At 28.4% G+C, this 17,089-nt stretch overlaps 1 protein-coding gene across 19 annotated transcripts in view; it reads left to right on the forward strand.

The window, feature by feature from the left end:
- Liprin-alpha (PTPRF interacting protein alpha) overlaps window positions 1-17,089 on the forward strand; it is a 37,010-nt gene that overhangs the window by 3,012 nt on the left and 16,909 nt on the right. The gene's annotated exons all lie outside the window — the stretch shown is intronic.

The raw sequence follows: 17,089 nt of genomic DNA on the forward strand, positions 1-17,089 counted from the left end.
ACGTCGGCGTAATGCTCGCGTAAACGTTAATATGATAATAAACGATAGTAAACAGAAGAAGCGATTCTTAGCGACGTCTTTCAAATCCGTGGATAAAATTTGCAAACATCTAACTGAAAATTAGTACGTTAATGTAGCATTTTTACTTGAGCATGTTTAATTATCAATGACTCCGATGACGATTATCGTCGCGGAATTTCATATGTTAAATAAGCGTCAACAACTTTTAAACGACGTGGTGGAATTCCTCGTTGAACGACTCGACGGATTCGACCCTATAACGATGCAATGCTGAATTTGCGAGATTCTCTCGGAGGATTTTTACTGCTTTTTAATCGCGTACACGAGCGATAGTGCCATTGGTAATCGGTCCGTAAACATTTACGTAACAATTGTAACATTGTAACGTTATGCAAGTGATTTAACGCAAGCTATACTTGTCCGCGCGCGCGTTATCTTTGTATCTGTCCCACTTTACGTCAGATATGCACGTTACTAACACTAATTAACTCCTTGTTTAGTGCGTTTTACTTTACAATTTAAACGCTCACTTGTGCCCTTGTCTCTTGTCATAAATTATGAAGCACGAATACATATCATCTCTCATTTTAGTTAGCTTTTTATTCACTCTCGCGTTTTCTTTCGCATTAAAGAAACATCCGAATTGTCTCGAGTTGTTTTTTTTCTAATCTTTTTGCCGGTAAGCTTAATATTATAATTTTTTTAAAATATGTCCGTGAGTGATGAATAATTACTAATTTTCGATTACGAAAATTTACTAATTTCCTCCAATAAAATTCGAGATGTTCAAATAAATGTGTGACAAAATATGCTTTATTTTTCATTTAATTTTTGGTTTTTATTAATTTTAGTTTAACAGAATATACATACGTGCACGTATGTACGTACGTGTGTGTGTGTGGTGTGTGTGTATTTAAAGTATTAATAGTGTCTAGTACGCGTGTATACATATATTCAATAATTCTTTTTTCTATAATATTTAAAAATTATTATATCTATTTGTTTTTGCGTTACATGATACAGCTGCTTCACGTTCGTAAACGGAAAGAATTAATTGTTTTTAACGACATTGGATATAAATACATATTATTATGACACGTCCATCACAATTTATTGGATATAGATTATAGATACATAATAAATGAGGCACGTGGTAGGGTAAAACAAAATTAATGTCAAAAGAAAAATTAACTCCAATTTCGAATACGTAGATGAAATTGTACGTTAAACACTTTGCATTTAATTCCCCTTAAAACTTTTTTTTAATTATTTTAATCCGAGCACTATATATTAATCTTAATATATTAGTTATAATCCTGTAACTCTTTACGTAAAGAGATTATCTTAAATATATGAGTATATAACTGCAGTGTATCGGACAGTATACTATTTAAATATTTATAGTTGGTGAGAAATCACAAGACGCTTTTGAGAATGAATTGCAAGATGTTTTTTTTTTGCTTGATGCGTGGAATCGTTTACACACAAAAAGACATATGATGTATAATATATTTGCCAATTTTTTTCACGTCTTTTTCATTCAATTATGCAAGTCTTTTGTCATCTAACAAGTTACTTGATGGCGAGATGGCAACTTTTTATACATGCCTCGTAGCTCAGAGAAAAGCAGTTGCAAAATCTCATTGTAGACGCATCGTATAGTGTTACTCTCGGATGTTTTCGAGAATGTAAAAATTCTCTCATTTTTACGGCATTTTGTTTCTTACTTTTTTAATATACGCACGTAAGTGTGAAAATGATTGAATAGATGAAGATAGCGCGGGGGGGGGGGAGATTTTATTTTAGCCGTTCTTTCAATTTAACATTACATTAATTGAGGATACCGGATCTCTTTGGAGCTAGTACTAGCGAGATGACATTTAAAAATTACCTTAGACTATACCTATAATTTACAATTGAATTAGATAAAAGTCTTTATTTTCTTTTTATTAAATTTAAATTAATTCAAAATTTTATGGAAAAAAAATTAAATTTTTTCATTCATTAGTATCATATGTATGTATATGTACACTGTAATGTAATACTTTTTTTAAAAAAACTAACGGTTAGACTTGCTAGCCTGGAGCTGATGTTTTGCTAAATATTTTTTATTTGTTCTAATTATTTTCTTATTACGGAACATGACCTATATTTTTTACGTAATTATACTTGTAATAAATATTAGCTATTAGGTATTATACCACAAAAAATGAGTTGCTCTCACAATATCGAGCACGTGTAAACGCGTAAACAAAAAAGAAAGAAAGAGAGGGGGGAAGAAGAAATAGTTAAATGCATAAGACTATTTTAAATTGAAGATTTTTATCTTTTTATTATTAATTATTTGACCATTTTATATTTATATCTTAAAAAGAGAAAAATTGTATGATTTTATAAAAAAAAAAGTATAGTTTTATATATACATATATGTTTTTCTATGTTTTCTCAATTTTTAGATTTGAAACAATATGAAAAAAAAGTTTTTGATTATATGAGGATGATTAATTAAGCTGGTCTTTTCCTAATCTTTTCCTGCTTTTCCGCAAACGGAATGACTTTTATTATAAAATAGAATTTAATCTTAAGCTTTTAGAATAGTAACCGTTTATTTTTTGATATATTTTTACTTTTATCGCAGGTCTTAAATCAGAAAGAATTTTATTATTTTGAAAGTTAATGTTTTTTACATAAATTGGAAAATTGTTTATGCCATTAAAGATTTTTAAATAACTTTCCAAGTGTTTGTAAAGTTGGCACAACCTTTTATTAATTTTTAAAAAATAATGGCAGTTTCCAGTAGCACTTTTCATAGTTCTTTAGTTCTTGATAAACATTAAAAAAAGTTCCGCATTTTTAATACTAAAAAAATAAAAATATAGAACTATGAAAAGTGCTGCTGGAACTGCCATTATTTTTTAAAAATTAATAAAATGTTGTGTCAACTTTACAGACACACTTTATAACTTATAACGTTGAAATATAATTGTATTGTAAATGTGTTGTAACGTGCGAAAATTTTTCTCATGAAAAATTGATTGCCATTTTTTTTTCATATAATGGATCAATTAAACTAATAAACGAAAGAAAACAAAGGAGGAGATTACTAATAATTCTAATATTTTTTTTTTAATTTTTGGGGTGTTTCTTTTATTAAGTTATAAAATATTCCACGACTGTATACATCAGTTTTTATTAATTAACGATGGCTAATAAAATTAGGTTTGTAGAAGCAGTCACATCTTATCCAATAATTGAAGATTTGTTTTCTGTTTTACTGTTCAAAATAATAAAGAATTAGATTTCTTTAATTACAATAAAATATAAATATAATGACAATACTTTCGAATTGTTTTACTTTCTTTTGCTTATAATTAATAATTACATCTCTTTGAAGCTGGCAGCACTATATTGGCAGAATTAAATCAGACTTATTGCAATATTTAGTACTCATTTTGTACCAATTTGCCAATAAAGACCTGTAAAGTTAGCCTCCCATTTTTTTGATTTTAGATATTTTTTTTTAGTTCCACGTTGTTCTACATTTATTCTACATTGTTCCAAAGTTACAAGTAAAAAAACAAAAACACAAGGGAAAAGACAAAAGAAATTGTTTTTTAGTGGCCTTCTATTTTTTGAAAAACGCAAATTTTTTTGTTGTTCTGGATTGTTTTAATTGTTCCAAATATTGTTCCAAAGTATTAAATTCCTCAAAGAAAAATTTAAAAAGATGTAGCAAAAAATAACATAGAACGTTCAAAGGTTATTTTTATGTTTACACCTATCATTATGGTGTAAACATAAAAATGATTATGAACACCAAATTACATATTCAAGCTGAAAATAAACAAAATAACCTGGAACTCTTAGTTTCTCTGGAACAATCATACAAAGAGCACTCTACTCTTGGTGACACATCGATAAACAATATTTAATAATTATAAAAAATAATTAATTTCCTTTATTTTTAAAATAGTTTTTTCTCGTCGGGGAGATATGAGGTGGTTTTATTGGATTAAAGGGGTTGAACTCAAAAATCAAAACTATATTAGTTTAAAAGTTCATTAATAGCTCCTGATTCTACCGCAAAGAATGATTTGATATTTTTACTTTAAGTACGGTGAGGGGGGGGGGGGGGTTGCGTTGACATCGACTCAGCCCTGTCACAAAAAAATGCTTTGTGTAACGAGCTCAATATTTTTAATTAGCGGGACATGAAAGCTTATAATTAGCTCATAATTGGGCATTATTGGTTTTTTTATTTTTGCAAGGTAGGAAGGAACCAGATCGACAGGGATCATTAATAGTTTTCGAATAAATTATAAACGATTAAAGAAAGAAAAACTGATAAATTAAACTTTGTAACAATAAAATTATATTTTTTTGCCATTTTTTACAAATAGACTTCAATAAAACTTCAATTTAAGATTTAGTTATTTAAAGATATCTACATATGTACACGCAAACATATACAGGGTCCAAAATATTCGAGCAAATATCTCGCAACTGGTAGAAATTATAAGAAAGTTTAATAATTTTCGTAAAAAGCTATAGGGGTGTAATAGCCAAAAATTGAATAGTTTAAGAGATATTTCATATTTTATTTTAACATAGTTTTACTTAAACTTATGAAATATCTTGTAAGATAATTATTTTTCGATTATCTTACCTCAATTTTTTTTTTTATGCGCAGAATAATAAAAGGAATCAACTGATAAGGAAAATTCATAGTTGTGTGTTTTAAAGAGAAAATGTGAATTTGTAACAAATATATATTTTTTCTTATTAAATTTTCTTGTAACGTCAACAAGTTGCGAGATATTTGCTCAGATATTTATATATGGAGAGTATATGCGCGTATATTTTTTCTTATTGTTAGAAGAATTGTTAAATTAAAATATAACTTAATTAATTTAATTTAATTAAGAGGGAAGAATTTAATTTTTTCTATTTTTTCCTACACACATTTATATGAATGGTTGATACATTATAGAATTGATATATTAATACATTATATATTTCATTGATACAACTGATATTTTTTCTTTACGTAGATATATGTTCAAAATAAATTATTTATCTAAAAATCAAGTATATAGGTATTTTTGTTCTGTTCAATATAATATATTAAATAGATATTCTTATTCGAGTAACATTGGTTTCACATTCTAAAATATCGAATATTTTATTAAAAAAAGAAAGACTGTAAAAAAATAATATCTTAAATGGAGCTTTTTTGTGCGTATATCACATATACATCTAAATGCGTGTCTGGTATCGATACATCCTTCTTCAGAAGAAGAACAGAAGGCAAGTTATATCGATCCATTCGGTAGACAATTGGCTTTTACGTACCAGAGTAATACATAACGGGTGTCTCAATAAAACGAAACGTCAATAAGATTTGATTTTATTTACTCGTAATGTTAAATAATGCGACATTTTCGTTTAATAAAACGCGTTTTGTTTTTTGCTCAAATCCATTTGGTTATAAAACCATGTATTTCCGCCAAAAGTATATTATGACATTAATATAATATAATATAAAATATATATATATATATATATAAAATATCTAAGGACCCCTTCACTATGCAACGGACCTGAGCGCATGAATTTTCAACAATCTGATTAGTCATCTTGAAATGTGTATATATATATATATATATATATATATATATATACACTAATAGATATGTAAACTATTCGTATACTAGTTCAAATAATTTATATTATTTGTAAATGTTTCTTGATCTGATAATTTTAATATTAAATGAAATTAATTTAAGTCCTTTATGAATTAGGATGCGTGAATAAAATTATATCTTTAATAGTGATGACGAGCGAGTTTGCAACATAGAAATCATCATGACATCTTCAATTCTTATTAGTATTTTGGGTTCTAGAAGCAGGTATTTTGAACGAAGAAGTTGATGTTTGTCGGATATACGTTATATAATTGCACTAATTATATAATTAAAACGTGAATGTGTTTTGTATATAAAGACATTCTATGTCAATTGTTAATATGTGTGTATTCACGTCATACTTGAGCGAGAATGATTAGCGTCAATACGATTTTTTTTATAAATGTCAATACAAGATATATACAAGAATACAATATATATACATACAACACATATACATATATGACATATATTTATACACAATCATATTGATCCTTTCATAAACCTGTTGCATGTTCTCATCTGTTCAAACAGCAATGAGTTTAAAGAATTCGAGCAATTAGCACATCTCTACTTATGTTAGCACATTGATACTGAAGAGTTTAGAACCTGATAATTAGATAAGAAATAAGGGAGATTTAACAAACTAGTTGCAAAAAGGTTGAGATAAAAAAAAAGAAGAAATCACATATCCTTGATTATGATTTTTTTTACGAAATTTTCATTGTTTCCATCTATTACATTAATATGTTACAAGCATTAGATAGCGTACATACACATATATATACTGTTCTTGATATTTATTATTAAAGAAGAATGATAAAAAAAAAAGAATAATAAATATCTCAAAACTTTCGATGACATTTTTTTTTGGTACAAATTTTTTTTGAGAAATCGATTTTTTTTTCTGACAAAACTCTTCGAAATATGTACCTATAATTTTCAGACAATTAATGATTAAGAATAAAAACGTTTTTAACAAACTTCAAGGAAGAAGACGGATAATAAAATCATATTCTTGAATCAATTTTATGTATATAAATTGACATTATTTTAATAGAATTTTAATTTAAAGCTCATTAATTATATATTATTTGTATAAAATTGAAAATGTTACATAATGATTTTTCCTTTGATATTTTCACGAAAATAATTTCCAAGTTGACCAAAACTCTACGATTTAAAAAAGAACTGTTTTAGAATTTTAGAAGAAACTTGATTTAAAACATTATTTTTTAAAATAATTCTAATAACTTTAATGTTATATAGGCTTTTATCGTAAAAGTATTTTGTATTTATGTTTCTCTCTCTCTCTCTCTCTCTCTCTCTCTCTCTCTCTCTCTTTCTTTCTCTCTCTTTCTCTCTCTTTTTGAAATGACATAATTTGATATTTAATTATTTTTATTAGCAAATGTGAAAAATATACATTCTTTTTAAATCAAATTTTAAATTAAACATTTTCCTGAAAAATTTTTCTGGAAAAGCAAAAAGTGCATTTTTTAATCGTTATGCGAATTTGCATATACATACATATTGCAAAGCTTGCGCTAACATTTGTCTAACAATAAGACATGCTTATGCATAATATATGTATGTTAGTTGATATGTTATTTATATATCGAATTAAAAGCGGATACTGTGTACACTTATGTTGTGATACTTATGTCAAATCTTCGTATGATTTTTTTTACTTTAACAAACAACGATATCTTTATTTAGTAGAAACTACAAATCTGAAGATACGATTTGTTTAAGTTAATAAAAATATAATTTGAAGTATTTAACGTATTATTGTTTTAACCACTGTTTTAATCGTGAAAAATTATACAAGAAACTATATTTATATTACAAGTATCATTTTTTTAAATATAACATTTCTGTGATTATTGTGAGAATTTTTCTATTTTATTAGATTAGAGCTAATATTTGATTCACTATTTAATTTGAAAACCCCGATCTTCGTCCGAAAGTAATTCAAATAGTACAATTACAATTTATTGTAATTAAATATTAAAAAGGAGCAATAATTCATCAACAAGTGATAAAAAAGTGCCAAGTCTACGTGTTATATTTAAAAAATTGTATAAAGAATGTTAATTTTTTTTAAATTTTTGATTAACTTTATCATTTTCTTATTAATATATTCAAGAGTAAAAATACATACACATGTTATACTTTATTGAATATACATACATGACATGTATAATGTATAGAAATTGTGCGTTGCCGTATAATTTCCGACACGATTTTTGCACCCCTCTCTTCCGCCCACGTGTTTGTTTGTAACACAATTTTTGTCTTTTTTTACTTTCGGCGACGAAAGAGTGGAAGCTTTCGCACGCGAGCAACATTCTCGGACACGATCAATAATCACGTGCAATCCCTGGATTCCTTCTTGCTGTCGCTAAAAGTCGCGGAAAATGTCCCCATTTTTGTGTTTTCCAAAAATTTGACTATGGATTTTCAGATATATACATATTTAATTTAAAGTATATAGATGCGCGCGTATGTATATGTATGTATACATGCATATAATATCGATTTTGGATTTCTTCGATTCTATTAATTTCGAGGTTTCAAATTAGGTGTAAAGTAACATTTAGCATTTAATTGTTTAAATATATTTTATATGTCCTTAAAATTATTTACACATTTTACACGAGATTTTAATTCTTTAAGATTTTTTTTAGGAAATATGACTAGTTCATATATATATATATATATATGCATATACGCAGAAAAGAAGAATTTTTGTCATTAATTTTTCAACTTTTCGCAGTCATTATGCGAAAATATTAATTAAAATTTAATGCGATTTCGAAACTGCAGTAGTTAATATCATTCCAAAAAGGATGAAGAAATTTAAAACTACATAAAGTACTAAAACTGTTGTGAAATAACGAAAGATGTACAAGTATGCTTTTTGTTTAAATTGCAAGTAAATGCCAGATTTTTTTTCACAAATGAAGATTACAAGATGTATTTTCTTGCTATTTAGAATATTTTTGCTCTTGTAAGGAGTTTGTTGGCCGAAATGTTTGAGTAAATTTTATTATCAAAGAGTCGATCGATTTACGATGTTAAATTTTTTAATTTTGAAAACTGCTTTATGTCTCATGTCTGATTCAACTGATTATTATAGTACATTTTAACGATGTTTCTTTTGTAAAAGTAAAATTTAAAACTTGACATTACAAAGAATTACCACGAAAATTAATAAACGCGTTAAAGTTTTATTTTTCATCATATTTTACTTAACCTTAAGTTTAATTTAATTTAATACAAAAGTTTTTATTTTCTATCGAGTTTTATTTTAAATAAGATATTACTGTTTTAAGGTTCTTTAAAAACAGTGTAAAATTAAGGATTGTGTGTATGACAAATATTTTAAAAATATTATAAAAGCACGTACTTTAAGCTAGTAATAATTGACAGTAAGATTACATAATATTATCACGTCATGTAGGTAAAACGTATCGAGTAACGTCAAGAAAGGGGGGGGGGAGAGGGAGAGAGAGAGAGAGGGGGGAAGGGGGTTGCGAGGGAAGAACTCGTATTGTTGATTGTAGGTGAAGGGACGAAAATTTGTGAAACAAGAAGCACAAGCATATGAGCGAGCGAGTGCAATGTACCAAGTGTACTGTTACGTGCTTACTCGATCAATACCCACCCCACCTATCCGTTCGCCAGTGCATGAATGAACTTCGCCTTTTACATAGCACTCGCGATCGGGGAGCTGGGAATAGTACATGGTATGTAGTTCTCTACTTACCTGCACACTATAGCTTATTGTTAGTTAACATCGATAAATCGTCTCTGCGCGATGATGAGCCGTTTTAACTAGTTGATGATCTTAGCGTACTGATTAATGATCTTATTTATGTACGTTGCCGTTGTCGTTGCCTTACAGTTAATGTACGCAGCCAGTGCTTGGATCCATGCGAATTGTACGCGAAAAAATATTCTATATTTTCAACATAGAAAACGGTAGATAAAAATTTACATATTAAAGCATATCCTCTAGCATAATTTTTTTTCATTCAAGAAGATATGTATCTTCTTGAATTAACATTTTAAACATTTATTGAGGAGAAAAAGTTTAGAAGGAAAAATTATCGTACTGTTTGTAATAAATGTTATGTTAATTTGCGGGCATCATCTATATCGGACTGACATTCATACATATATATGTATTAGATGTTGAACGTATATTAAAATTGATTATATATAATTAACGATATGGACAATATTTGGTAAAACTATCGAAAAGAGGACCTAGTCCCAATGACTTTGACCTTGCGTCTGAAAGTGTCTGGAAATTACATATATAATTTATGGAAATTTTTTGGTTAATTACTTTATAATAAATAATAAGCGAGCAGCTTAAAACCTTTTGGAGAATATTCAGGACAGTGACTTTGACGACATATGTCAAGATCAAGATCATTGAGGCCGAGTGCCTTTTTCAGTAGTTTTATCACATTTAGACGACTAAGTTTAAATTTGCATAGAATCGTCTTTGACGAAAGGGAAATATCGCCGAGTATGTTTACGCATGGCCACAATGCCAAGCCCTGTTGGTTGTCCATCTGGTGTATATTACGACTTCTAGAAACGGCTTTGCATCTCACGAGTTGATGTGAGTTAATAACGCTTTGCTTCGGCTACAACGCGATAATTCGCGCCAAGTCATCTTATGATGAGACCACTTTCAAAAAGGATCTAGAGAATTTCATTATCGTTATATATAAAACTGTATGTACACAGAGTTGTTACACCGTATGTTACATCAGAGTTTACATATACGATAGAGTTAATTTGTAAAAACTACGCGAACGCACTCAAGGCATGAACATTATTTTTAGATCGACTATCACGTGTATGACTTTGATCTAGTCGTATCAAGCGTCAGCAAAGGCGATTGCAGTATAGAGTACAAAGTTATATACACAGTCGGTCTTACAAGAGCGTTGGCTTGATGTTTGGAAAAGTAATTATTATTTTTTAAAAAAAATCAAAAATCAGCCTTGCAGCTTGCTTTATTTCAGCTTTAAGTATAGTCTCACAACATTTTGGCATGTTTTTGGCGTACTCTGAATATGACTTCCATATCTCCCTGATACAGGGACATGGTTGCTTCAATGTAAATATATGTTTTCCACAAAGCTTCATAATATTCCAGACATTTTTAATTGGATTTGTTTCTGAGGACTGTGAAAGTCACAATCTAAGGTTTGGACTGACGTATATAATCTTCATCAAACCACACTTCAGCAGATACTTTAATAAAGCATTTGGTATATTTTTCGTGTGTGTGAAGCTGGCGTATCATTTCGTGGAAACTTACAAATAATTAAGAGCTCTGACTTTATTTTCAATAGTTCTAGAGTTCTTGATGGTTTAAACAAATAGTTCTGGCGATTAAAGCAAAAAAAATGCCTTCGGACAAACTGAGATGCCAACTTCACGCAGCATCTCACTTTGTCCCACGACATTTTCGCTATCAGTAATTGTAGAAAATTGAAAGATCTATAGCTCTAGATGAGTTCTAAAAAGAGTTCTGCCACCCAAAAGCAGAAAAATGTTAATTAAGATAAAATAAAAAACAACGAATCCCATAGATACAGATCGAGGTGAGATGCCGGTCGATTATCGATAGTTCTGCTCAATATAAAACAGTTCTCATATAGTTCTGGGCTTGTGCGATGCCTTTCCAAAGAGTTCTGCCATTTAAAATGTTTAGATCATTTTTTAATTAATTATTATACCCGAAAAACGCGTAATTTCATACATAAAGGTGAGATGCCGGTCGATTATCGATAGTTCTGCTCAATATAAAAAGGTTCTCATATAGTTCTGGGCTTGTGCAATGCCTTTCCAAAGAGTTCTGTTATTTAAAATAATTAGATAATAATTAAACTATCGATAATCGACCGGCATCTCACCTTTATGTATAAAATTACACGATTTTCGGGTATAATAATTAATTAAAAAATTATCTAAACATTTTAAATGGCAGAACTCTTTGGAAAGGCATCGCACAAGCCCAGAACTATATGAGAACTGTTTTATATTGAGCAGAACTATCGATAATCGACCGGCATCTCACCTCGATCTGTATCTATGGGATTCGTTGTTTTTTATTTTATCTTAATTAACATTTTTCTGCTTTTGGGTGGCAGAACTCTTTTTAGAACTCATCTAAAACTATAGATCTTTCAATTTTCTACAATTACTGATAGTGAAAATGTCGTGGGACAAAGTGAGATGCTGCGTGAAGTTGGCATCTCAGTTTGTCCGAAGGCATTTTTTTTGCTGTAATCGCCAGAACTATTTGTTTAAACCATCAAGAACTCTAGAACTATTGAAAATAAAGTCAGAACTCTTAATTATTTGTGAGTTTCCACGAAATGATACGCCAGCTTCACACACACATATTTTTCACATTTTTCATCACCAATATAATTGTCCTTGACAATAGGCTTTAAAGATAGGCATCGCGGACAAATTTTCCGTCTAAATTACACTAATAGTACAGATATAAATTCTGTCTCTGTCATTTAAATTGATTAAGTGCAAAATATATGCAGTATCACATTATTTGCTAATAATTTATCTGTTTCAGTTAATTTTTTACACTTAGAAAATTTTTGTCGAACTTGCAAGATCATTTTTTTGACTGGATATTTTACTTATATTACAAGCTGTTTTTGAATTTTTTAAAAGTAATCATTATTTTCTAGATATCAAGATATCAAGCCAACGCTCTTGTGGGACAGACCTTAAAAAAGATAGTTATAAAAATATATAGAAACACACACTATATATGTTGAAGGTATAAAATATATCAAATATGTATATATTCCCTTATTATTTGATGATGCTGTCAAGATTTTTTGCGCGAGTTATTTAATTCCGCGATAAGAATTGTAAAACTGAATTACGTATACATATATGCTCTTTTTAATCGCATAGCGGCCGGTTAAGTGCGACACGAAACATGTAATCTGTCAATGTAACGACCGTCGAAGGAACGCGTAGGCAGATACTTTCTCTTAGCTGCATGCCATTTGATTAAAGTACCATAGCGTCAATGCAGTGGCAATCAATGGTAAATGGTAGTACGTAACGTATATATGTACATATACATATAGCCAACAATAACAAACATTTTTCGCATGCATCTGTCACTATTACATCTCGCGCGTCTAACTAATAAGTAACTAGATACATCTGTCTTACCTCTGATGTAGAGAAGGAAACGGAAGAAATATCCAGAATATCGCGCCAGAGTATGCATGTATCAGTTTTATCCCGAGATTATTAAACTGTTGAGTGATGTCGTGAGAGAGAGAGAGAGAGAGGGGGGAGGAGGGAGGGATAGGGGAGGGGAGTTGGATTTTGGATCACGCGATCATCATTTTAATTCGGAGCATCATCTTATGATCAATAACATACAATGCATACAGTTATGTGTGCACGTGCCATATATAAAATGTAATAATTATGTAATAATTATACAAATTTTATGAAAATTGAGTGATTTAAACATTTTAGAACGTTTCTCTCGGATTATTGCAGGATTATACAATATTATTTCGATATATCGTAAAAAACTTTATCCTATATACAAATTATCAATTTTATCGAGCAAGTCTAACTTTGATCATATTTACAATTTATCACTACCGTTTACATTTTATTGCTTACATCCTATTGCGTTTTTTTATGTCCCATGCCCTTAATGTTCTTGTACACTGAAATAACAGAGATCCGGAATATGCGTAACAACCGCTGCATAGTTTCTAATCCGCAATCCGCAGTACACGCATGCGGTTGTGTGGGAAATACACATTCAATGTTCAACTATAATTCCTATGTGGTTGGGTTTGCCAATTATGGCAAACATGTGTTGAGACATGATTAACTGCAAAATAGAAATACCTATTATTGGTTTATTGTCGTGCCATGATTTTTTAACTTTCTATTTAAAATCCTTAACGTACATAGTATAATTTTTTACAGTCAAAACTTATATTGTAATTCTCTTTATAATTGTTGTTTCTTTTTCCTGTTGCCACGCACCATTTTTTGATGATCATTTCAAGATGTAAAGAAAAAAATTTACAAAATTATTTGGATAAGTTGAGGAAAGAGAAAATTTTGTGCAACAACAAGTCGGAAATACATATTAAATAAGATACACAAAATTTCGTTGTCGAAATAGAAGAAATTTGAAAATTACACAATTGTAATGTTGATGTTTATATCTTCTAAATATCTTATTTTTTGAAATTTCAATTATCTATTATCGTCATACCTGAACATGATATTCATTGTCTTTTTATTTACATTTTATAGTCACTGTTAAAATACGTTAAATATATTATTGGTTATATGACAGAACATTGACAAAAGTATGAAAATTTCATAGCATAGCCTGTTCTACTATTTCTTCCGACAATAAATATCTGTGCAAAACTTGAACATCTGTTTTGCACAGATACTTATTGTCGGAAGAACTGTTTTCTTAACGGTTTGAAAATTATTTAAGTTTAAAGTTAGTATACTTATTCTTATGGAAAATTGCATTTTTAACACTTATTTACAAAGACGAAGAAAAAACATTGCCAGCGAAACAAAACTTTTTATGTGTTTTTTAACGGAATATATTTTAACTCTAATAAATTTGTGCAATACTTGATTTAAATTCATTTACTCGGTTAATAGTTATTATTTACTAAAAATTGTAGCAAAATACGATCATATTTATTATTTTATATTGTGTGTTTGTATATGTAATATGTATATACTTATTATATATATATGTACTTATGTTATATGTGTGTATGCGTTTTTCGTTTCTTGCAGTTGATTTCAGGAGGAAGTCACTGTCAAAAATTTTTGATGCTATTTAATTGAATTTAAAAAAAATTAATTTATTTTTTATTAATTTTATTTTTTGATACTTTAATTCTTTTTATAATCCCTTTTTATAATCTATTTATTTGGTTTTTTCATAAACTATAAGAAATGTTTTTTTTTTTTTTTTTTTTTTTTTTTTATAAAGGTTTTTGCTTCTATTATATAGCCAAAGCATTTTCCTTTAAACGATTTATGTAACAAAATAGTTAAGTTATTTATATACACAGATATGTACTGAAATCTCGTAAATAAGTTTTTTTAAGTACAAAAGATTTTGACAATTTTCAATATTTTAGCAAGCCAACAGAAATTTATTTTTACGCGTAAATATTTAGTGTGAAAACATCTTTATAATTTACTTTCTGATTTGACACAAGAGAGACTGATAAGCTATTATTTAAATAGCATATAAATATTTACAGCCTCGAGTTAGCTTTTTCTAATTCTATATATATATATAAATATATATATATATTTACAAAAACATGTTTTCCACATTAAAATATTCTTTGCGATACAAATATTAATTACATCGCTTCTCGTACGAGTTAGATAAAAAACCGGTTTTAATATACATAATGTGCATTTATAATTGTCTGAAGACAGTTTGTGGACGATATCATTGTCTATCGATTATCTACAGACTGTGTACGGTTAATATATTCCACTTGTATGCACTTATATACATACATAGTTGTGCGGGTCCAATAAAATTTAAGACACTCTTTGATTCAAAAGTATATCTTTATTATTAGTTTTCCACAATTAAAGCAAATTTATCATTTGATAAGAAAATTTTGCGTTGACGAATTTGTTTGCAAATGAATCTTGCTCTGTAGACTTTTTGTCTGATGTTTAGACTGTGTTCCAAACTTCACTGCCAGTACTGTCAGCATATCCTCATCCTTGTTGTTTACTGAATACTAGACAAAGATGACAACATGTTGACAGTGAATTTTGAAACACATCCTTAAAAAAAGCAAAACCTTCTCTTTTTCTATGTATTATTTTGTTTTCTTTTATTCAGAATTTTCTAAAATAAATGTCGATTTAATCATGAACGTATCATGAATTATAATAAATTATATGTATAAATATATATATATATATTTTTTGTTCTTTTTTTCTCGCATAATCCGATGTATTTTATATATATATATATATATATATATATATATATATATATATATAGCATTCTCTTGTCAGATTTACGACATATTTTTACCGAAAGTTTATTCGAATCGTTTTGAGGTCGCGGTTACTATTTTATCTCAAATTGACTCTTCTCTCGAATCGATAGTACTCTCAAGGTTGATCATATTTGATTTGCATTTATTTATAATATAATGTGCAATAATTGAGTTTAGTTTTTATTCCGTTAACTCATTGTCAGTCTCAGTCTTTCTCTCTCTCTCCCTCTCTCTCTTTTAAAAATATCGATTTTTACGTAATATTGATCTCTTCGATAAATGCGACAAGATGGAATTTAAATTTGCGTACGAGATTTAATTTCTTACGCAGTTTGCAATGATGTAATAGACTATATACAGATCTAGTAACATATACATAGTTTCTAGTTTTTTTGCAAGGGACATAAGAGCACACAACTTTTTGCATATCGATAAATACATACGCACATATATGTGTGTGTATATATATATATATATATATATATATATATATATATATTGACATTTTTTAACCGATGACAGATAAGAGTGTTTAAAGAGATTGAGAACACAATTGTAAACGCGCAGCATATTTGTGAATATACATATATTGACTGTTACATTATCGAATAAAATCAGTGATTGTGTAAAAAAAAAAAAAAAAAAAAAAAACATACACATAAATGAAGAACAGGAAATATAGATATTTAAGAAAGATATTTAAGAATCGCGTTCGGTTTGAGAATCAAATATTTGACATTTCGGATCAAAATGTCAAATATTTGAATTGTAATATAGTTAATCAATTGGTACAAATTATTTGAACGATCCTAATTACGGGCAAAAGCTACGCGTATGAAAGTGTATGTTAATTTAAACACAAATATTCATTTTATTATCATTGCGCAAGAGTATTGGTCAGAATTGTTCCGACATATCTTTTGGGACAGACTCCGTTTAGTCGGTTACTATCGTTCAACAATCCGAAAAAATGCATTTGCATCATTTATTGTGTACTATTGCAGATGATTATTCAAAATGTTTTTTCTTTTTTACACAGAGTGTTATCTTTTTCTTTTAAACTGTCGTTTTTTTTTTTTTTTTTTTTTTTTTTTTTTTACTAATTTTGAGTAAATCTTTTTCTTAATGAAAATATTAAAGGAGATTGTTTACCACAACTTTTTAATTCTTTCAACGTTACATATATATATATATATATATATATATATTTTGTTAATTTTTTTCAATTATAGAGTTGTGTATCAAAGTAAAATCTACTTTAAATTAATT

Source organism: Anoplolepis gracilipes, chromosome 5 (genome assembly GCF_047496725.1).
Source record: "Anoplolepis gracilipes chromosome 5, ASM4749672v1, whole genome shotgun sequence".
Taxonomy (NCBI): domain Eukaryota; kingdom Metazoa; phylum Arthropoda; class Insecta; order Hymenoptera; family Formicidae; genus Anoplolepis; species Anoplolepis gracilipes.